The sequence below is a fragment of the Lissotriton helveticus genome, chromosome 2_1 (assembly GCF_964261635.1).
Source record: "Lissotriton helveticus chromosome 2_1, aLisHel1.1, whole genome shotgun sequence".
Classification (NCBI taxonomy): Eukaryota; Metazoa; Chordata; class Amphibia; order Caudata; family Salamandridae; genus Lissotriton; species Lissotriton helveticus.
The window spans coordinates 594,197,998-594,223,395 of NC_136059.1; positions in this window are offsets into that span (position 1 = coordinate 594,197,998).

A 25,398-nucleotide genomic window follows, 5' to 3' on the forward strand; every position below is an offset into this window, starting at 1 on the left:
GTCGTCCAAATAGGACGAAATGAAAATATCAGCTGCGGTCGGTTTATGACGTAGCTTGGTCGGAACTAATGGTGGCGGAAAGTTACTGGATGCCTCCGGGGTCGCTTTTGGCAGGCCCTCGGCAAGAAGAGGATACATACCCTTAACAAGAGCATGCCTCTGTCTGTCTGACTGTTCGGTTTTAACTCGTTCACCAATCTCGATTAATTCCCTTTCTTGGGCTCGTTCCAAGGATTCTCTACTTAATTCTGACTTTCTGATTTCTTTTTCGGTTCTTTTATGAGCTTCTTTGCGCCATAACTCGATGGCATCTTTCTGTGACTGTCTGGCTTTCTTTTTCCATAATGCTTCTTCTACTCGCATGATGCACTCGGCATCCCATGTACCCGATACGGGCCATCTATACTTTTCTTCTAACTGTTTGGTATACTCTACCCATAAATCTAGATATAATATGGCACTTATGCCATGCTTCTGATACATAAAATGACCTGGACTGTCCCTAGGCGGAACTGGAACTGCTGCTTCCAGCAGACCCTTTCTAGTTTTTAACTGACGTAACTTAGAAAACAAGGGCATGACTGGACTGTAATCTAGACACAATACAATACACAATGAGCACGATACTTATTCCCCATTCATACCACGACATTAAAATACATGAAGAACATTTAAAATAACAGTTCGAACAGAATACTACCTGGAATACGGAACACAGAATACATGAATTTTCTCGAGAACAGAACTGACTGGAACAGAAACTAGATGCACTGCTGAAACAGTACGAAACTTACCGGTCTCATACAGAGACACGTCAGGACCCGCATCCACCGAAGTGAACACTTCGTTTGTGGGTCTGTGTACCACCAACCCACGGACCAGAGTCAATCAGATTGACCCTGTCTAGATACTACCCCAGTAACGGTACTCACCGGGCAGCAAGAACGGAAGGCCTCGGACTGGACTGGACTGCTTCGACGTCGGACGGACGAACTTCGGACTTCTGTTACGGGTGGGCCTCCGGACACCTCGGACCTTGGACTCTCGGCTTGGGCTCTGGTCGGGACTCGCCGCGTTCCTCCACCGCCTCGTCTGGATGCTGGACCGCCTCCTCCGTCTCCTCCGTGGGCCTGAGGGATACTTGAAGCAGAAATATCTGCACGTGCACGGTATGGTTCCGTCACGGCTGCAGAGGGTCAGGGGGCCGGCGTGGCTTCACCGGCGCGTGGGGAAAGGGCAAGTCCCTGTTCGGGCGCCATTATGTGGTAAATAAATAAATAATACCTCTGTTTTTGGATGAATAAATGAATAACAGATAGCTCAATAAATAAGAGTCAAGATTCGAGGTAGTAGGAGTTTTGCAGGTTTAATACAGCATAAGGACAGGAACAGGACAACCTGCATAGGAATAGGATAGCAGGGCCCAGCAGCTGCTGGGGCTGGATCTGGGATGAGCGCGCTAACATTTAATAACAATACACGATCATATATACTAAAACAGTTGCATTACAATACATACGATAGGCGGAGCAGTGGGTGTGATCAATAGCAGTCGCGAAAGATAAGGGTGAAAAGAGGTGTAACAGGGCGTATACATAGACGTGATGCAAACGTAACAGAATATGTCATGAATGGGGTGGAAACCATGGAGGGGCTACCTGAGGAGCCGGGACCTCTAACCTGATGGTGCGCGCAAACTGGCAATGACGTATTACTAGGAGAAGCTGGGGGCTTCGAACTTTGTACTAGGAGCAGAGACTGAAGTCTGGAGAGTCAGGGCGACATGTACCTAAGCAGTATCTAGTATCTGATGTTTAGGGAACATGTTGATATGAACCAAGAGTCAGGAGGGGAGAGGCTAACGGACTCTAAGACTGGAGCATGCATTATTCTATATGTAGTGCGTGATGAAGAATATTAAATGACCATTAAATGCAGTATTTCTCTTACATGGAGACGTAAAGGCTAGACAATGACGGAAACTATTGATGCGATTCAGTAGCTTTAGGAATGCAGAGAAGGAGAACTGAACTGATAACTGGAATCATAACATACTCTTGGCAGACTCAGAGGCAGAGCCAGGCTGAGCCGGGCACTGCGAGGCAGGAAGTAAGTGAAGGGTCGAGGATACAGGTGGGGGCTGTATCGCTCCTCAGCGAGGCTTCAGGAGACAGGAGACAGGAGCTGAATCTGGTGTCCAGGCCCTTCTGAGGCCTAGAAACGGGGACTTTACAATGAAATAACGTGCACACTGAGAAACGTGGCAACGCAACTTTACATAGGCCTGATATTCGTAGTATTCACGAGAACTGGAAACTGACATACTAGAGATGGACACAACTGTAATTGCGTCATTAATCGAACATAGGGAATGCATATGCATATTTAATCATGCACACATAACATATGATGGATGACACGTAGGGACACAGAACACGGCAAAATTTACTTTTCCACACCAGTCCCAGCTCCCCCTTTCTCCCTAGCCCCGCCCCCCCATTGCTCCCAATCTCATCCCCAAAGGACCCCTATCCTCCTCCTCCCCAGCCCACAAAGTTCCACCAACTCCCAGACTCCCCCCCTTGTGATCCTAGACCATTCCCTAGCCCCAAAAGCACCACCCGCTCTCTGCCTCCCCACCTCAATGATCCCAGACCCCTCATCTACACCTTCGCTCAATCCACCCCCACTAATACCCACTCCCCTTGTTCACTTGGTTCCCTCTAACGAAGTAAACACGCACCCCCGTTTGGACAGTAATCCACCCCACCCTCTAACCCTCCCTCAATTGATATATAGCCCTGACAACCCCAATACTCAACGCCATAACCTGCCATCCCTCTCTCCTCTAGCTCTCACTTCCCCCTCCTCTGAAGCTATCCCACTCCCCCGTAGGGTCCACAACTCCCCACCCTCAACAGCCCTCCCACAACCAACCCCTAATACAGATCCTGCCTCCTCCCACCCTCTGATCCCCCCCACTGGAAACGCGCCCATTAGCTCTTCACACCCAGGACCCAGTTCCACTGACCCTCCCCTCTCCCCCTCACCCGAGCTAGCGCTCCGCCTCGACCTTGTTGAAGCACAGATCTCGACCCTGATCCTTGGACTGAAGGAAACCCTCTTTGCCCTTGGGAATCTCCAGCTACCCCCCTCCCCCTCCGCCCCTCTCCACATCCCCCCGCCTCCCCCTAGGAATGACTTTCCCCGTGCCGTCCAGGCTCATACCCTCCCTGGTTCCCTGCCCCCTCTCACGAAAGTCCCGACAAAGTCACGAGCAGCCACTCCTAGCAGAAACTCTACCTCCCTCGCCCCGCTAGAAGTGAGCGCACTCGTCACTTCACACAAACTCCCCCCAAACCAGCCGGCCCTGGCCCCTCACGTGACTTCGACCCTCTCCTCCTCGATCCAAGTCATCACCGGAATAGGTAGGGACCTGCCCACTCGTAGAACTGTCAGACCCCCTCTTTATCTGTCCCCCATTCCCAGAGCCATCCCTGACTATTTGAAAGCAAAAGAAGACCCCCCCCACTTGAACTGCATGCTTATCAACAGCCGGTCCGCAGTCAAACATGCAACGGAAATTGCTGAATCCATCCTCACCCATGACCTGGATGTGGCCTTCCTTACTGAAACGTGGCTTAACTCCCTATCCCACCCCATTCTGGATATGCTGGTGCCTCCCGGCTTCTCAATTATCCGTAAAGACAGGCCCATTCACAAAGGCGGCGGCATAGCGATCATCTACAAAAGCAACCTCGCAATCTCGGAAGCTCCCTCCTACCTGCATAGCTCCTTCGAATGCCTGTCGGTCAACATCAAATTGCACGGGCATAGCTCTCGTCAGTGCCATCTCCTCTACCATCCCCCAGGCAATGCCAACGAATTTAAAGCTCAGTTATCGGATCTGATCACCCAATCCGCACTTAATGGCGACGACAATCTAATTATGGGCGACCTCAACTTAAGATGGAACGACCACAAAAACCCGCTGATTCAATCTCTCAACACCATGCTACAAGACAACGATTTAGTCCAACATTGCTCAGAAGCAACACACTACAGAGGAGCGACCCTGGATGCCATCATTGCGAACAAAACTGCAGTCTCGATTGACCACATCATCCCGGTGGACTGGTCAGACCACCACATCATTTTATTTCATATCATCCAGCCGGCCGTGTCACTCCCACCCACTCAAGCCCCTCCTAACTGGGTCAGGAACACCACCAGAGTTCCCCGAGACAAGCTCGAGGAAGGACTAAACAAGCTCCTCCCGAACACGGTGGAGCCCCTCTCTACCTCGGAACTCACCTCGCTCTACCATTCCAATCTAGAGCTTGTCCTAGATCAGCTGGCACCTCTGAAATTAAAAAAACCCAGAAGCATCCCCTCCAGATCTTGGTTCTCTACTGACATTAATGAGGAAAGAAGACACCTTAGATCCTTGGAAAGAACATGGAGAAACAACCCCTCTCCCTTGCATCGGGACCAACTGAAGGCAGCTCGAAAATTATACTATACTCACATCAAAAATAAGAAGACGTCCTTCTTCAGTTCTGCATTAGACAATGCTAGAAACCGCCCCAAGGAACTCTTCGACATCATTAGAAACCAAACCTCCATTCCCAAGGCAACCAACTTAACTGCCTCCAAAACTCAATGCGACAACTTCGCAAGCTTCTTCAATGAAAAAATCGCCAAAATCGATCGCTCCTTCAGCCAGAGCCCTGCAGTCATCCACTACCCCCCAGTAACCTCCTCTCTCCGCTGGTCTTCTTTCCAGCCGATCGAGGTTGAAATGATATGCAATCTTATCGACGCAGCGAAACCCTCCTCTCACTCTCTCGATCTACTTCCCGCGAGACTGACCAAGGACCTGAAGCTCACCCTAGCCCCAATATGGGGCAAGATCATCAACAGCTCCTTAAGCGAGGGCCTCATCCCTGACTGCCTTAAACTAGGACAAGTCACCCCTCTGCTCAAAAAACCCGGCCTTGATCTCACAGACATGAACAACTTCAGACCAGTCTCGAATCTTCCGTTCCTAGTGTGGTAAATAAATAAATAATACCTCTATTTTTGAATGGATAAATGAATAACAGATAGCTCAATAAATAAGAGTCAAGATTCGAGGTAGTAGGAGTTTTGCAGGTTTATTACAGCATAAAGGACAGGAACAGGACAACCTGCACAGGAATAGGATGGCAGGGCCTGACAGGGGGGCCCCGACAGCTGCCGGGCAGGATCTGGGATGAGCGCGCTAACATTTAATAACAATACACGATCATATATACTAAAACAGTTGCATTACAATACATACGATAGGCGGAGCAGTGGGTGTGGTCAATAGCAGTCGCGAAAGATAAGGGTGAAAGTAGGTGTAACAGGGGCGTATACATAGACATGTGATGCAAACGTAACAGAATATGTCATAAATGGGGCGGAAACATGGAGGGGGCTACCTAAGGAGCCGGGACCTCTGACCTAATGGTGCACGCAAACTGGCAATGACGTGTTACTAGGAGAAGCTGGGGGCTACGAACTCTGTGCTAGGAGCAGAGACTGAAGTCTGGAGAGTCAGGGCGACATGTACCTAAGCAGTATCTAGTATCTGATGTTTAGAGAACATGTTGATAGAATCCAAAAGTTATCGGGGTAAAGGCGAACAGACTCTAAGACTGGAGCATGCATTATTCTACATGTAGTGCGTGATGAAGAATACTAAATGACCATTAATACAGTATTTCTCTTACATGGAGACGTAAAGGCTAGACAAATGACGGAAACTATTGATGCGATTCAGTAGCTTAGGAATGCAGAGAAGGAGGACTGAACTGATAACTGGAATCATAACATACTCTTGGCAGACTCAGAGGCAGAGCCAGGCTGAACCGGGCACTGTGAGGCAGGAAGTAAGTGAAGGGTCAGGAACACAGGTGGGGGCTGTATCGCTCCTCAGCGAGGCTCAGGAGACAGAAGCTGAATCTGGTGTCCAGGCCCTTTTGAGGCCTAGAAACGGGGACTTTACAATGGAATAACGTGCGCACTGAGAAACGTGGCAATGTAGCTTTACATAGGCCTGATATTCGTAGTATTCACGAGAACTGGAAACTGGCATACTAGAAGTGGGCACAAATATAATTGCGTCTTTAATCGAACATGGGGAATACATATGCATATTAATCATGCACACATAACATATGATGGATGACACGTAGGGACACAGAACATGGCAAAATTTACTTTTCCACATTCCCTCCTTGTCACTACGTTTCCATCAGGAAACATCAATATTCATGATACCATCTATCATTTCATACAGTATCATTTGCTCGTCTCGAATTTTCTTGGAACGGGATTTAGAACGGGGCTTGGGACTAGGAATACAAGAGGTAGCACAAATGCCGCAAATCGCAGGGCCACATTGTATGCAGAGGCAGCAGCTGAATATGATCGCTACTGCAATACCTAGAAAGGACAAGACTTTCCATCCCCAGGCGGAAATTATATTCCAGAACCAACCGGACCATGTCCAGGTGCCTGGATCTTGGTGTAACAGATGGGCAATTTTATGGAGTCTGGTTACAGCTGAATAAACAGACGGCGCGTTATTTGGAATGAAAATGCAGCAACTAGATCCGATGACTCTACAGGCCCCGCCCCTATCGGCCAATATGCCAATATGACGTCAAGGACGAGACGATTCTGTAAAACGACAAATCTCATAGCAGATTGCTCTTCAGTTAAGTTACCTAGGGCAGAGGCAGTCTCATTGACTACTGCTTCAAGGGTTCTGGTTAACCTACGAATTAGCTTACTATTCTGGATAGGTCCTATAAAGAAGAAGAAACCTCTATTGAAATCTGTATACTGTTCTAGAGCAGTTTCAGTATAATCGACAATTGGGGACTCAATCTCCCTTCTATGTCTAAGGTGTACTAGATGTGTGTTTCTGTGATAATCAGATGGAGCTAGGAAAACAGGTGGCAGTAGGAAGGCAATGTAACAGGTTCCCTCCCAATCGAGGGGCAGACGAACATATGCGGTCTGACCACAAATAAAATAAGAATGACGTGAAGCTTTGAAAATAGATTTCCCACTGTCACTATATTTGACAATAGTAGTACAATCGCTATGTCCTACATGTACGGAACCATTATTTCTAACACATAATTCGCCTTTGACTGGTAGTACTGAAATAGCAGGTAAGTCTGGAGTAGTATCAGACTGAACATTCAGGACCATGAAATTCGAAGAATAATTTCCTAAATTGTAAACTTCGTTTTCTAGATCTAACCCTGTTCTGTGGGGAAGACCTTGCTTGTCTGGGAAACATGTACTGTTAAGAAAAGACATATCTGTTGAAAATGACGTTAACGTGGACCATGCTCCACACGAACCATTATGTGAAAATGGATAAGGAAAGAGTGGCAGAACTCCCTTCGGGGTCTGGAAAGGGGGGAGTCGACCACACACCCAACAATTAGTGGCATTGCTGGTCTGGTGTGAATAATGTAACATGCGGATAAAAGAATTGTTACGCATAGCGAGGCGGTAAGAGAGTTCATGAGGAGGCAGATCACTAAACGTGTGCTCTACTGTAGCATTAGAGGACTTATTTACATGAGGAACTGGAAAATACAGATAAAACGCATAACTGGTGCAGGAAATCATAACACTGAGAAATAATATGAAACATAGAAAAACGATACATCGGATTGAGTTTTGACTAACTCTCTCACTATGGGGGTCTATTTTATACATGTCAGAAACCGGTCTAACCGTTTCACCTAGGGGAGGACTTAGACAATCAAACTGGCTGACTTATTTTACTAGACCTTAATTTCTTCTTATACTCCTGTTGCGGAGTTTTCTCTAACAGGGAGGGTGCAGTATCAGTGTCTTTTGCGGGACAGTCCTTAAGAATAGTACTTTGGCAGTCCTTTAAATCCTCGGAAATGTTCTTTGAAATTGGTTTCAATCCATAAAACCTTTTGATATGCGAAAGATGCACCCAGCCTTTGCGTCCCTCCAACTTCACGGCTGTGCGGGTGGCCAGGAGGACCTGTCGGGGCTCCTTCCAGCGAGGCTCCAGCGGACTTGAACGATCGAAATTTCGCACTAGGACCATGGATCCGGGAACGATTTCATGCGGTGCCACCTCGGTATTGTCTGGAAATGCGGCGGCAACCTGTGAACGACAAGAGTTGAGGGCAGACATCAAGGAAGCTAGGTAATCTGTCAGCATATTACTTGAAACATCGGTAATACTTCGGGGTCTAGGAGTACCCCACATGTTAGGGGGGCGGCCGAAAACGACCTCATACGGGGACAGACCTGATCTGGAATGTGCGACCATGCGCATATAGAACAGGGCGACCGGCAGAGCTACTAGCCAGTCCACACCTTTCTCTTGACATACTTTGGCAATGCGAATTTTCAGGGTCTGATTATGTCTCTCTACGAGACCGGCTGCTTCTGGATGGCGTACACAATGGAACTTCCACTGGTACCCTAACAAAAGGGACACGTGCTTCATGAGTTCAGATGAGAATGGCTGGCCGTTGTCAGAATATACGACCCTAGGGAGTCCGTAACGGGGGAAGAACTCACGAACCAACTGCTTGGCAGTGGTCGCGGCTGTGTAATCTGGGACTGGATATGCTTCTGTCCACCTGGACAAAGCGCATACAACTACAAGGACATACTTGAAACCTCGACATCGCTCCATCTGAATGTAATCCATCTGGAGGACTTCAAAAGGGTGGTCAGGGGGCTGGAATCCACCTTGTTCCACCGGGACACTTTTACCTGGATTAAACTGACAACATATCATACAGGTACGGACTTTCTGCTTGGCTGCAGCTCGTAAATGCTTGTTGAACCAAATATTCTGGATACTGTCTAACATAGCTTTTTCTCCTAAATGTGCTGGACTATGTGCGGTATTGATAATGACTTGAACCATGGAGTCGGGGAGAAACCATGTGGCTTTACCCTTTGTTACCCATCCCTGATCTGTCTGGACCCCTCCTTGTTCGGACCATTTCTTGATTTCCTCGGGAGTAGCATGTAACTGGATATCTATGACATCTTGAGTAGGGTCCTTAACTGTCATACATGTAGTCGGATCTGGAGTGTGTGTCGGTGTCATGTTAACTGGAATGTCTGGTGTCTGTGCTGCAAGCTTGGCGGTGCGATCTGCTAGATCATTACCTTGACAAATAGTGTCAGTAACTTTCGTATGTGCTTTGCACTTCATGATAGCAATAGATGTCGGTAAATGTATGGCATCTAACAGAGCCTGAATAAGGAGACCATGCTGAATCTTGGTTCCATGAGAAGTCATGAAACCTCTCTCCTGCCAGAGCACTCCGAAGTCGTGTACAACTCCAAATGCGTAACGTGAATCTGTATAAACATTAACTTTCAGGTTCTTGGCGTGTATGCAGGCTTGTGTCAGAGCAACTAGCTCTGCTGCTTGAGCAGACAGGGTGTCAATGCGGTGTGTCTCTATAACTTCAGTGTCAGTAGTCACTGCATACGCGGCTACTAGTTCTCCTGTACTTGTTCTCATACATGAACCATCCACATAAAGTGTCAGGTCTGGGTCTGGTAATGGAATATCTGTCAGATCTTGTCTTGGCTTTGTCATGATGTTAACTACTTCCACACAGTCGTGTGTGGCAGAATTCAAAGTAACTGATGGTAACAATGTAGCAGGGTTTAGGACGTTGCAGCGTCTGATTTCTATGTGTGGCTGAAACAGTGTCAGTTCATAACCTGTCAATCGTGCAATAGTCAAGTGCTGAGTCTGTGTTCGGTTTAAAAGAACTTCCACGGAGTGTGGAACTTGTACTGTCAGGGAGTGTCCTAATACTATGGAATCACTTTGTCTGATAGCAAGTGCTGTGGCTGCAACTGACTTAAGGCACGCAGGCAGAGCCTGGGCTACAGGATCTAATGTGCTCGAAAAATAAGCACAGGGCTTGTATTGTCCTGCTTGATCTTGTGTGAGAACAGATAATGCTGTACGTTCGCGTTCTGTGACGAAAAGTGTAAAAGGCTTACTGTAGTTCGGTGTTGCTAGAACTGGAGCTTGACATAGGGCTTTCTTTAACTCATTGAAACTAAGTGCATGTTCAGATGTCCAAGGGAGGACAGTCGATACGGCTGCCTCCTGTGTCGTTAACTGTATCAGTGGTTTAGCTAGAAATGCATACTGAGGAATCCATTGTCTGCAGTAAGAAGTGAGGCCAATAAAAGCACGTACCTCCTTCTGGGTCTTGGGCTGAGGAAGACTCGCTATTAACTGGATACGGTCTGGTGTCAACTGCCTACCCCTCTTGGACAGTAAGTGTCCTAAGTAGACCACTTGCTGGACACAGAATTGAAGCTTCGAAGGGGACACCTTGTGCCCCATCTCGGCAAGGAAATACAAGACTGTAAGGGATGCTCGCTCGCAAGCACGTTCAGAACGGGCTGTGATCAGTAGATCATCGACATACTGGAGCAGGGCAGTGTCAGTTGGCATGTGAATGTTGTCTAGTTGTCTCTTGAGTGCTTGACTGTAAATACTAGGACTTTCTGTGAAACCTTGAGGAGCGCGTGTGAACATATAGCTCCTTCCATTTAAACAAAATCCGAAAAGAAACTGGCTGTCTGGATGAATGGGGACACTGAAAAACGCGTTCTTGACGTCTATGACTGTAAAAAATATGGCTTCGGAATCAATGGCTGTCAATAGGGAAGAGATATCTGGGACAACTGGGTACTGGGGAATAATACATTTATTGAGTTCTCGAAGGTCAATCACTAAACGATATACTGGAGGTGCATTTGGATCAGTACGTTTCATGACAGGAATGATCGGAGAATTGCATACATTGGAGTCAGTTTCTACAACTACTCCTTGAGCGATGAGCTCGTCAATAATTTTGGATAAGGCTGCTACAGCCTCAGGTGGCAGTCTGTACTGCCTGATTCGTGGTAACACTACACCTGGCTTGAGAGTCACACGATGGGGTGTGATTTGCATATAACCAACATCAGTTGGACCTTGCGCCCATAGATGCTGCGGAACATTGGACAATCTGGGATCAAAATCTCGTAATACATAGTGACCCTTGAAGTCACGTAGGAACAATCGTATTCCCTCTGGGGAACAGCATATAACTGCACCTAATTCTTTCAGTGTCTTAATGCCTAACAGATTTTCTGGACATGACTTCGTAAGTAACAGATCAGTAGTGCGGGACAATGGACCTACTTCTAGAGTAACTGGCTGAGATATCTCATTTACAATAGGTTTTCCTGAAAATCCAAGGGAAACATTTCTAGAGCCTGAGAGCGGAGCCCCTGGAACTTCGGCGTGACTTATAGTGGTCCTACTTGCCCCTGTATCAATCAGAAACTTTCTATCTTTCCCTAATACTTGACTATGAACATAGGGACCTTCTTGATCTACAGGTATCTCGATGAGAGGCAAGCCTACCTCCCTCTCTAGGCTGTTTCATGAATATGGCTGATACTCTGGATACTCAGACTGTGCATACTGGTACATCTGCTGTGTAACATGCTGTGTTGCAGCGATAGGCTGCGGTGCTGGAACTGTCTGTTGTGCATTCTGTGGCTGAGAAGTCTGTGAAACTTGCTCTTGTCTAGGCGGACGTGGTCTTTCTTTAGTCTTACCGGTAGCTATGTTGTGTTTCAGAACTGCACACTCGTTTATAAAATGACCTGGCTGTTTACAATAATTGCAGTTTCCTTTAACGGGAGCTGCAGGATGACTGGCTTGATTCGATCCCCTCTTCTGACTGTCTTGAGGAACAGATTGTGCAACTAGTACTTTCATTTTCGTGTCTTTCATACGTTTTCTCTCGTGATCTTGCTCTTCTCTGATTCTATTCTGGTGGTATTGAAGCATCTGTAACATCTGGGACGGGGTATTAGCTTGCCAGGTACTTTCGACTTTCAAAACTCGGTTTTTAACTTGTGGACTTGAATTTTCGACTAATTTAGTAACAAAAAGATGAGGGTATGATTCGCTACTTGTCTTGAGGCCACTGTTTATGGTAAAACATTTCTCAAATCTGGAATAATAATCACTAATATCTTCGTCTTGTTTCTGTTTACAGGCTGAGATTGCATCCCAGTCTTCTTTTCTAGTTGTCAATAACCTAGGCAAAACTTGTATTAATAATTCTGGTAATTCTTTACATTTATCTCCAAGACCGGTACCTGGTACTCGTGCCTTGTCTTCAGCTTCTAGGACTGTCCAATCGATCTTTTTCTCTCCCACCTCCCATTCTTTTTCCTTGAGTTTCTCATATACCCCTGCGGGTAACAAGACTTTTAACATTTTAATGACGTCTGGATACGTGTATTCTCCCATACGGAGCATGTCTTTTAATTCTCGGTGGAACCCTGCTGGATCTTTATCATGACAGGGAATTAACTTTTTCATCTCTAGGAGTTCCATCTTTGTGATCGGGGTGTAAACAAACACTCGTTGCATCTCACCACCGTCTGTCTTAATTGGATGTACTTCTCGTAACGGATTCTGTCTGTCTATGTAAAAGGGTTTACTTTCTGGGGGTGAGACGTGAACAAAATGTGGGTTCAGAAACGTTCTGTATTTGTGGCGCTGTTCTAGAATGACACTAATCAAATCGGTACCTAAACCTTTCCATTTATACTGGAGTAACTCGTTCAGGACATCATGTAACGGACCTGGATCAGAATGTTGACCCTCATACAATGTAATGAGGTGCTGGATCATATACATACCCGCCAGTCGTTGCTCGGCTGGGGGCATTTTCAGAAACATTTGGGCCACTATTTCGTCTGGAAAAGTGGTAGAATCAGTAATCCATCGGACTGCTGATCGGACTAGTTCTTGTTCATGCATGGTACTGAGCTCACTATAACCGATTCGTGATTTCAGAATGTGATCGGTAGCTTGAAATACTTGTTCTAGAGAACCTTGCTCTGGTGCCGGATGAGGAACAGTTTTCTTGTAGTCTAGACGTGAATGTCGATCTGGAAATCTAGATTTTCCTACATACGCTATTCTGGCGGGATTCTCGTCCTCTACCTCTTCAGTATCAGAGTTACTTTCTTTCTCGCTTACTCGTGTTTCTTTGCGTTGTTCGTGTAACTTTATTATTTCTTTACGGATTTTCTTGTACATACTCTCTATACTACTGATAGTCTTGTGCTTACCCTCGGCTATATTATCACTCCACCTTGTCAGGATTTTCATTTCGGCCTGATCTTTAGTCGGGGAATCTTGTTCTCGTATTAAACAATTAATCAGAAACTTTAATAACATGAGCTGGATCTCAGCTTTCCTTTGAGACATGACTTCACTAATACTTTCTGGATCATTCCCTGTACGGATGAAACGATATATTCTGTCTAGATCTTCTTTCATATCTGGTAGGGTGACTAGATACTCGGTCACCTTTCTCACGCGTAATGAATATAAAACCATATTATCCTCGCCTGGGACTGGATCATAGCCACATTCGGTAAGGGCTTTTCTTATTTCTGCAACAGACTGATATCTGGGCGTACGCTGTGACGCTTGTGCATGTAATTCGGCTAACGTTAAACGCTTGTGTGGCGGCGGGGTTCCAGGAGGACCTCCCCCTGCGGCCCCTAAACTAGAGTCGTCTACTGATGCTCTTCGTCCTGGCAGAGTGGGAAATGGAAATGCAGGCTGGACTTGTATGGCGGGCTGGACCGGGGGTACCGTAACAGGTACTCCGGTGTCTGGAGGAGCGGGAAGTGCCTGATTTACAGGGACTGGCGGAGCAGGAACAGGATTTGCATATTCTGGGACTGTGTCGTCCAAATAGGACGAAATGAAAATATCAGCTGCGGTCGGTTTGTGACGTAGCTTGGTCGGAACTAGTGGTGGCGGGAAATTACTGGATGCCTCTGGGGTCGCTTTTGGCAAGCCCTCGGCAAGAAGAGGATACATACCCTTAATAAGAGCATGCCTCTGTCTGTCTGACTGTTCGGTTTTAACTCGTTCACCAATCTCGATTAATTCCCTTTCTTGGGCCCGCTCCAAGGATTCTCTACTTAGTTCTGACTTTCTGATTTCTTTTTCGGTTCTTTTATGAGATTCTTTGCGCCATAACTCGATGGCGTCTTTCTGTGACTGTCTGGCTTTCTTTTTCCATAATGCTTCTTCTACTCTCATGATGCACTCGGCATCCCATGTACCCGATACGGGCCATCTATACTTTTCTTCCAAACCTTTGGTATACTCTACCCATAAATCTAGATACAATATGGCGCTTATGCCATGCTTCTGATACATAAAATGACCTGGACTGTCCCTAGGCGGGACAGGAAATGCTGCTTCTAGCAGACCTTTTCTGGTTTTTAACTGACGCAGTTTTGAAAAGAGCGGCATGACTGAACTATAATCTGGACACAACACAATACACAATAAACACGATAATTACTTCACACTCATACCACGACATTAAAGTACATGAAGAACATTTAAAATAACAGTTCGAACAGAATACTACCTGGAATACGGAAAACAGAATACATGAATTTTCTCGAGAACAGAACTGACTAAAACAGAAACTAGATGCACTGCTGAAACAGTACGAAACTTACCGGTCTCATACAGAGACACGTCAGGACCCGCATCCACCGAAGTGGACACTTCGTTTTGTGGGTCTGTGTACTACCAACCCACGGACCAGAGTCAATTAGATTGACCCTGTCTAGATACCACCCCAGCAACGGTACTCACCGGGCAGCAAGAACGGAAGGCCTCGGACTGGACTGGACTGCTTCGACGCCGGACGGACGAACTTCGGACTTCTGTTACGGGTGGGCCTCCGGATACCTCGGACCTTGGACTCTCGGCTTGGGCTCTGGTCGGGACTCGCCGCGTTCCTCCACCGTCTCGTCTGGATGCTGGACCGCCTCCTCCGTCTCCTCCGTGGGCCTGAGGGATACTTAAAGCAGAAATATCTGCCGGTGCGCAGAAGAGTTCCGTCACGACTGCAGAGGGTCAGGGGGTCGGCGTGGCTTCACCGACGCGTGGGGAAAGGGCAAGTCCCTATTCGGGCGCCATTATGTGGTAAATAAATAAATAATACCTCTATTTTTGAATGGATAAATGAATAACAGATAGCTCAATAAATAAGAGTCAAGATTCGAGGTAGTAGGAGTTTTGCAGGTTTATTACAGCATAAAGGACAGGAACAGGACAACCTGCACAGGAATAGGATGGCAGGGCCTGACAGGGGGGCCCCGACAGCTGCCGGGCAGGATCTGGGATGAGCGCGCTAACATTTAATAACAATACACGATCATATATACTAAAACAGTTGCATTACAATACATACGATAGGCGGAGCAGTGGGTGTGGTCAATAGCAGTCGCGAAAGATAAGGGTGAAAGTAGGTGTAACAGGGGCGTATACATAGACATGTGATGCAAACGTAACAGAATATGTCATAAATGGGGCGGAAACATGGAGGGGGCTACCTAAGGAGCCGGGACCTCTGACCTAATGGTGCACGCAAACTGGCAATGACGTGTTACTAGGAGAAGCTGGGGGCTACGAACTCTGTGCTAGGAGCAGAGACTGAAGTCTGGAGAGTCAGGGCGACATGTACCTAAGCAGTATCTAGTATCTGATGTTTAGAGAACATGTTGATAGAATCCAAAAGTTATCGGGGTAAAGGCGAACAGACTCTAAGACTGGAGCATGCATTATTCTACATGTAGTGCGTGATGAAGAATACTAAATGACCATTAATACAGTATTTCTCTTACATGGAGACGTAAAGGCTAGACAAATGACGGAAACTATTGATGCGATTCAGTAGCTTAGGAATGCAGAGAAGGAGGACTGAACTGATAACTGGAATCATAACATACTCTTGGCAGACTCAGAGGCAGAGCCAGGCTGAACCGGGCACTGTGAGGCAGGAAGTAAGTGAAGGGTCAGGAACACAGGTGGGGGCTGTATCGCTCCTCAGCGAGGCTCAGGAGACAGAAGCTGAATCTGGTGTCCAGGCCCTTTTGAGGCCTAGAAACGGGGACTTTACAATGGAATAACGTGCGCACTGAGAAACGTGGCAATGTAGCTTTACATAGGCCTGATATTCGTAGTATTCACGAGAACTGGAAACTGGCATACTAGAAGTGGGCACAAATATAATTGCGTCTTTAATCGAACATGGGGAATACATATGCATATTAATCATGCACACATAACATATGATGGATGACACGTAGGGACACAGAACATGGCAAAATTTACTTTTCCACATTAGCCAAAATTCTGGAAAAATGTGTACTGTCACAACTAAACCAACACTTAGAGAACTCTAACCTACTGGATCCTCTCCAATCAGGGTTCAGAAAGGGCTGCAGTACGGAAACCGCTATTCTAAATGTCCTTGATGACCTGCACATGTCACTCGACTCCAACCAATGTAGCCTCCTCATTCTCCTTGACCTCTCGGCTGCATTTGACACGGTCGACCACTCCCTCCTTCTTAATGTCCTCCGAGAAAGAGCGGGCATCGAAAACACAGTCCTAAAATGGTTCGCCTCCTTTCTGAACAACCGCTCTCAAAGAATAAAGATCAACAGGTTCGAGTCAGACCCCCTCCCCATCAACAGAGGTGTTCCACAAGGATCAGTACTCTCCCCACAACTTTTCAACATCTACATGGAACCCCTCACCTCTCTCCTAAGGAACTCTAACATCCCCTTCCACCTGTACGCGGATGACACTCAACTCTACTTGGAAACCACCTCGATCGCTGACATTCACAGACTTAATGCCACACTCATGGAGGTCCAACACTGGCTCTCAGCCAACCACCTCAAACTAAACGAAGAAAAAACGGAAGTTCTCCTAATTTCGAACAAAGATGAAAACCCACAAATAATGGAATGGCTCAAAGCCTTAAATGCTCTCAATGTCTCTCTTACTCCAACGGACTCAGCAAAATCACTAGGAATCACTCTCGACCCCAAACTGGACATGAAGAAACATATCTCAAAAACAGCCAAAAGCGCATTCATGAACTTGAAACTTCTCTACAAAATTAAACCCTTCCTCCCCCCCAAAGATCTGAAACATGCCACCCAGGCACTTGTGCTCTCAAGAATTGACTATGGCATTGCTGTACTGACTGGAACAGCCAAATCACACCTGGGTCCCCTCAACTCCACCCTCAACGCTGCCGCAAGAATGGTCACAGGAACAAAGAAATTTGACCACATCTCACCGGCGCTCAAAGAACTCAAATGGCTTCCGATTGACCAACGAGCCAACTTCCGCACAGCCTGCCTCACACATAAAGCCTTGCATACAGGCAAACCAGAATACCTGGCCTCTAAACTCAAAAGGGCTGGACAATCCAGGAACCTCAGAAGCTCCAACACACTCCTGCTCATCCCGCTGAAATCACAGAAACGCAAGACCTCTAATAAATCCTTTGCGGGGAACGCTCCCAGGATTTGGAACGCCATCCCCCCACATATCAGAATGACCGCCTCCTTCCCACAATTCAAAACGCTACTCAAAGCCCTCTTCCTTGAACGCTCCGGTGCTTAGCGAGAAGCCCATCTCCCAACAGCAGAAATCTGATATCCTTTGCGGAACTCAAATCTATCCGATTCGCCCCCAATATCAGTCTCGTATTGCGTTATTATTGCTGTTGTTTTGCTGGTGTACAGGCTTTATTCCCCTCCTATCGTTTCCGATTCTTGTATTCTTTGCTTATTGCCTTGATTGCACTTCTCTATTTGCTGTGAAGCGCTCTGATACCCCCCGGGTCCAGCTAGCGCTATACAAAACTTCAATAAATAAATAAATAAATAAATAAAAGTACCTCATCTTGTCTACTGGCCCTAGTTCGAACAAAGTCCACCCCCCCCCCACTACGAAATGCGTTCAGTAACCTGCCCCCTCAATCTCTGTTAGAGACCATGTGCATGTGTAAAGCTGGTTTATAGCCCTGACACCACTGATCTATGCTGCCTCCCACTTGATAATCAGCCACTAGACTATTGGGTATGTACTCCGTTCCTTCAGAATGCACTGAGGATATACTGCCACCATCTGTGCAGGACTTGGCCTTTACATCCAGCTCCTTCAAGCTCAGCTCTTGAGCTAAAAGAAATGTCTTCTCCTACATGGCTAATATTTATTTTTCCAAATCCATTTTGAGTTTGGCAAGCTCCAACTTGAGCTTCCTTTCTTCCCGCCTGTCCCTCAACTCCACTGAGGGCAAGCTTTTGGAGGAAACAATGCTTCCTGCCTTGGAGGGTGCCCCCCCCACAAGTAAATCAAAATGCAGACTCTGCTCCTCCATATCCACCACATCATTCTCATCCTCTGGGTGCCGAGCTGCCTCCCTGGCTGCCAACAAGGCCCCCTGCGCCTTTTGCAGCTCCTCTTTCTAGTGAGGGTTGAAATCACTTGATTAGCTGAAATCACTGCAGACCTTTTTGAGATGAGTCACTGTAAAGGTTTCCAACCTCTTCTGCTCAAACTCCAAATCTGCAGGTACAGCTGATGGCTCTCCAGACTGAGACATGATTGCAAAAACTGAAAAGGCTGCCAAAGAGAAGAAAGAAAAACAGTATGGTGGTACATTATGGTTTGAGATATGAAAGTAGTGTACACCAATCACTGTATCTAATGCACAAATATAAGTCCTATCCTCACCGCTGATCACCAATATTAGAAATGGGGTCACTAGTTGGTAGAGGTATGCACCCTGTCCAAGTACAGGCCCACAGTCCTAGTCAGTGAAAGTAAGTTACACACCAAAGGTAACCTGTCCTCTCCCCCTTGGTAGTTTGGCACAGAGCAGTCAGGCTTATCCCCAGAGGCAATCTGTAAAGTATTTGTGTGCACACACACACAGTAACACATAAAAACACCACAAAAGTACTTCACACCAGTTAAGAAAAATAGTTAATATTTATCTGAGTAAGTCAAGATATGAATTTTGCTAAATTAAATCAAAATGCAGTGCCTGAAAGTCGATAGCTCCAACCCGGGCTATCTGGTAGCGCTTTACTGAGGCAAACCCAAAAGTTTCGTTAAACTGTGATGTAGCGTGGGCCAGCTACAGGAGTTGAAACAACCCGCTGACAGTACATTGGATGTGTCAAGAGTTCAGGGAAAATGCTGTGAAATCTGGAGGTGAGGCATCACTGTCACAGGCAAGGGGTTGGTTTTGAAGGTTAGGCAAAGTTGTTGAGGTGTCAAGATCAAGAGCGCTGTGTATCGGTTCCCAGCTGTTGTTGAAGAAAGCACTGGCATCGGCAAAGGCAGGCCAGTGTTGTAAGTCGACGCCGGTGCTTCGTGCTTTCAGCGAGCGGTTTCCACGACTTCAGTGTAGGCAACTGCAAGGCACTGATGTCGAAAGCGCTGGCATCAGCAAAGCTGGGCCTGCATTGCAAGTCGTGGTCAATGCTTCACCCTCTCAGCGAGCGGTGTACACGGCTTCAGTGCAGGTTGCAGCAAGACGTCGATGTTGAAAGGACGGCACTGGTACTAAATGATGCTTCATGTCGATGCTGGTCGACGCTTTGCTGTCGGTATGTTGGTGTTTTGGGTAGCAGCGCCAAACACTCCATTCCAAGGGCCCAGGACTGGATTTGACACCTCTTGGCAGACCAGGAATCACAGTAGAGGAGCCCAGGTGCTGGAAGAAAGATGCAGATGAAGTATTTGATGTCTCTGAGATTTCAGCAATAGGAGGCAAGCCCAAACAAGCCTTTGGAGAACATTTATTCCATTCCTCTCACTCACAAACAAAAAGCCGCAAGGCAGCAGGTCAACCCAGCAAAGCACACAGCAAAGTGGCAGTCCCTTCTGACAGCACAGCAGCTCTTCTTCTTGGAGAGTGTCATCAGTTAAAGAAGTGTTCTGAGTATATGGGGTCAGAGGTCCAGTACTTATACCCACTTTGACCTTTGAAGTATGGAGACTTCAAAGGAAGGTCTTTGTAGTGCACAAGAATGAGAGATGCTGTGTGAGCATTAATCCACTTTGTCTAATGAAGTCGATACAGCATCTCTCACTGAGTGAGAGATGCTGTGTGAGAGTTAATCCAGTTTGTCTAATGAAGTTGATACAAAAACATTTCCAGTGAATGCGAGCACGCTCGCATTTGAGCTGAAGAAAAGCCTGCCTTTCGCAGAGTCTAATATTGGTCTAACTCACGTTTAATTTGTGAGTCCCCATTTGAATAGTTCCGGTCCATGCTCCGCAGCCTTTGTGCAAGAATTACACACTGTTAAAAGTGTGCACGTGGCGCTTTAAAGCTACGGTAGAACGAGCCCATTGACATATAGAATCAACGAACTGGAGCGGCTGCTCCTACTCCAAGAATCAGAATATCCTGATCATTTGTTTGAAAGCCCTGACGAGAGTCCCAGTACTGTCCAGCCTGGGTCTTGAAACGTATTGGCATTTCGAGAGGCATTTAGTTAAATCTAAATGTGTTTAGTGTTGGATGTATTAAAGATTAATTCATTATTTCTAACACTTTTGTGATATTCTTGCTGGAATAACAAGTTTAGTCCTTAAAATTGGACACTTTTCACAAATACTTTAATGTTTTTCACAGATGATGCAAGCTTTAAATGTTTTCCGTATTTGTTTCATGTTTGTATTCATTTAGTGATGTTGTCGTTTGTTGTAAGTTGTTGCAAATAATTCTTATTTTGACATATGTTCAATTTGGTTTTTGACTGTGAATTGTGTTATTTATATGTGATGGTTTCTGTGTCAATTTGAGAAATATGTGTTTCTTTTTCAGTCTTTTGAAAAAATTGTTTTTGAACAGTTTAAAGACTACTAATTAAAATTTCTATTCGGACAGATAAAAGAATAGTCTGCCTGTTGTTCCATAAATAGTAGGAGTGTAGGCTAGTATGGAGCTAGGTGTTCGTGTTGTATTTTGAATTTTGACTAGCCCTCCCTGGCACCGGTCCTTTGGGCTTAACCCCCATCGTTGTTAGTAATTTTCTAAACGTGGCATTTTCAGACCTGTAATTTAAAAAAGAACTTCTATAAAATATACGTTTTTAAATTGTGACTCCAGAAACACCAAACCTCAATTTTCTATCTGCTCTTAATTGGGAGATACATTTAAGATGTTACAAATTACCTCCACTGCTAACCCATGAGAGAGGTAGGCCCTGCTGTAGTGAAAAAGAAATTTAGCAGCTGTTTGCTGCCAGGACATGTAAAACTTACAAGTACATGTCCTACCTTTTAAGTACACTGCACCCTGGCCATGGGCTAGCTAGAGCCTACCTAAAGGTTGCCTTACATGTAATAAAAGGGAAGGTTTGGGCCTTGCAGGGAGGTGAACTTGACAAGTCAAAATGGCAGTTTAAAACTGCATACACAGGTTTGAAGGGTTACTCATGTGGGTGGCACAATAATTGCTGCAAGCCCACTAGTAGCATTTAATTTACACGCCCTGGATATACACAGTGCACTGTACTAGGGACTTACAAGTAAATCAAATATGCCAATCATAGAGAAACCAAATGCCATTCCATTTAAGACATAGAGCACATGTACTTTTACTCATGTAAGCAGTGTAAAAGTGCCCAGAGTCCTAAAACCAGTTTAAACAAAGCTCATCAGCCAGTCAAAAGCAGGAGGTCATGAGCACAAAGACAGGGAAACCATGCCAAAAGAGGCCAGGTCTAACAAGTGTGCCTGTGGTAGCAGTGGCGTTGTCGCCCTGAGAACTATGGCAAGGTTTATAAAGGGTCAGGATATATCAGAGCCTGTGGCATCAGGAGGCGATTCACAGTGAAATGACGCCTGGTTTCTTTGTTTCTGGCAGCACACGATAAGTGTAGGATCACGCAGCCGGAGGCCTCTAGCCTAGGACGGTGGTGTGTGCTGGTGCTCCTCACTCCCCCATCTTAGTTAATCCTGGTTATGTCTCATTCACAATTGATGGGATGAGGCTACTTTGGGGATGACAGCCACACGGACGGAACATCTCACCTTCCCAGTCTGTGTCATGCAGCCTCTCATGAGCTATGCCTACTAGCAGGGTTGGATTGGTAAGGCAGGCACTCAGGCAATGGCCGGGGGGCTGGTATCTAAGTTCCAGCTGTGGGCTGCTTTTTTGGGCAGCCTGTGGGGCCAATTTGGGCGGTGTCTGGTGTGTTTGGATGCCGCAGCGGCCCTAGGGTGCCTGAGTGGCCTTTCTAGAGGCAGATGGCGTCCATCACCTTCCATTTATCAACGGACAGAGGTGTCATTCCGTGTCTCTTGCTGTGCAGGCCCATTAACATATGCATATTGAGGGGGGGGCTGAGCAGAAGTGGCCCACTGGTTTTCTGGTACGTTTTTTTTTTATCTGAGTGAACTTAAGAAAACATGCGTCTGTCAGAGATCCCCCTCACCCCCTTTCTTTTTATAAAACTTCCCCGATGCAGTATTTTACAGAAAGACAATATGCAAACATGAGCCACTTTTTTTAAGCATGCCCGGGCCGATTTTTAATCCCAATCCAACCCTGCCTACTAACCCGAGCTCAACTCCAAAAGAGACACACACACGCGCACGCACGCACGTTCGACTCAGGTTCGGCAGTAGAACGTCCCTTTATTTGTGCAGGGCTTGAGGGTGCGTGCTGCACCTGGACACACTTGTTGCGCGAGACGAGTGGCTTACTACACACACATGAGCACCAAGGGTAATAGCGGACTCGTTCTTTGTCCACAATCAGTTGATTTCTGCCTGCAGTGGAAGTCTGTGGAAACGTGTACTTTGAAAGATACACCGCACGGGGTGAAGAGGGAAAGTGCTGAATTCAACGTCTCTGCAGAGGTATGAAGGAAGTACCATCTCTAGAGCGGTACAAAAGGGGGTGGTGATGGACGGAGCATCTGAACCAATCAAACACTCACACCCAGTCAAAAGATCTGGGTTTGATCCATCACCATTCTTTAGCCCACTCTGCCACCCCAGTTCAGACATGGCTATATGCAAATCAGTCTGACCCTATGCCTCATGGGAACAGTCCAGCCCGAACTGCCAAGCCATGCCATCCCTGGACCGGAAACAAGCTTCCGAGGACCGGTTTCTGGCATTCCAGCCGTCTTCAGCCCGGCTTGCTTGAATCCAGTGGCAAAGTGAGCAAGGGACTCACGTCTGAGCATACCCTGCCACACTTTTGGCGGCCAAAGCGGTACAAAAGGGGGTGGTGATGGACGGAGCATCTGAATGAATCCGAAACCGGTCCCAGGATGCTTGTTTCCGGTCCATGGAAGACATGGCTTGGCAGTTCGGGCTGGACTGTTCCCATGAGGCATAGGGTCAGACAGATTTGCATATAGCCATGTCTGAAATGGGGTGGCTGAGTGGGCTAAAGAATGGTGATGGATTAAACCCAGATCAGTTGACTGGGGGTGAGTGTTTGATTGGCTCAAACACTCCGTCCATCATCCCCTTTTGTATCGCTTTGTTCGCCCTAAGTGTGGCAGGGTATGCTCAGACGTGAGTCCCTTGCTCACTTGGCCACTGGATTCAAGATAGCCTGGTTGATGAGGATTATGAATCCGAAAACGGTCCCAGGATGCTTGTTTCCGGTCCATGGAAGACATGGCTTGGCAGTTCGGGCTGGACTGTTCCCATTAGGCACAGGGTCAGACTGATTTGCATATAGCCATGTCTGAAATGGGGTGGCTGAGTGGGCTAAAGAATGGTGATGGATTAAACCCAGATCAGTTGACTGGGGGTGAGTGTTTGATTGGCTCAAACGCTCCGTCCATCATCCCCTTTTGTATCGCTTTGTCCACCCTAAGCGTGGAAGGGTATACTCAGACATGAGTCCCTTGCTCATTGCACCATCAGGATTCAAGCAAGCCGGGCCGAAGACGGCTGTAATGCCAGAAACCGGTCCCCGGAAGCTTGTTTCCTTCCCAGTGTAAGAATTGGCTTTTGTAGTCTGGTCTGCCCTGTTCCCATGATGCACTGGGCCAGGGACAGACTAATTTGCATACAGCCAGGTTCTGAAACTGGAATGGTGCAATGAGCTAAAAAACGGTGTTGGATCTAGCCCAGATCTCTTGACTGGGTGAGAGTATTCTGCTTAATTCAGAGACTCTGTCCCTCACCACCCCTTGTTGTAAATATTTTTGTCCACCCTAAGCGTGGAAGGGTATACTCAGACATGAGTCCCTTGCTCATTGCACCATCAGGATTCAAGCAAGCCGGGCCGAAGACGGCTGTAATGCCAGAAACCGGTCCCCGGAAGCTTGTTTCCTTCCCAGTGTAAGAATTGGCTTTTGTAGTCTGGTCTGCCCTGTTCCCATGATGCACTGGGCCAGGGACAGACTAATTTGCATACAGCCAGGTTCTGAAACTGGGATGGTGCAATGAGCTAAAAAACGGTGTTGGATCTAGCCCAGATCTCTTGACTGGGTGAGAGTATTCTGCTTAATTCAGAGACTCTGTCCCTCACCACCCCTTGTTGTAAATACTGGATTCAAGATAGCCTGGCTGATGAGGATTATGAATCCGAAACCGGTCCCAGGATGCTTGTTTCCGGTCCATGGAAGACATGACTTGGCAGTTCGGGCTGGACTGTTCCCATGAGGCACAGGGTCAGACTGATTTGCATATAGCCATGTCTGAAATGGGGTGGCTGAGTGGGCTAAAGAATGGTGATGGATTAAACCCAGATCAGTTGACTGGGGGTGAGTGTTTGATTGGCTCAAACGCTCCGTCCATCATCCCCTTTTGTATCGCTTTGTTCGCCCTAAGTGTGGCAGGGTATGCTCAGACGTGAGTCCCTTGCTCACTTGGCCACTGGACTCAAGATAGCCTGGCTGATGAGGATTATGAATCCAAAAACGGTCCCAGGATGCTTGTTTCCGGTCCATGGAAGACATGGCTTGGCAGTTCGGGCTGGACTGTTCCCATGAGGCACAGGGTCATACTGATTTGCATATAGCCATGTCTGAAATGGGGTGGCTGAGTGGGCTAAAGAATGGTGATGGATTAAAGCCAGATCAGTTGACTGGGGGTGAGTGTTTGATTGGCTCAAACGCTCCGTCCATCATCCCCTTTTGTATCGCTTTGTTCGCCCTAAGTGTGGCAGGGTATGCTCAGACGTGAGTCCCTTGCTCACTTGGCCACTGGATTCAAGATAGCCTGGCTGATGAGGATTATTAATCCGAAACCGGTCCCAGGATGCTTGTTTCCGGTCCATGGAAGACATGGCTTGGCAGTTCGGGCTGGACTGTTCCCATGAGGCACAGGGTCAGACTGATTTGCATATAGCCATGTCTGAAATGGGGTGGCTGAGTGGGCTAAAGAATGGTGATGGATTAAACCCAGAT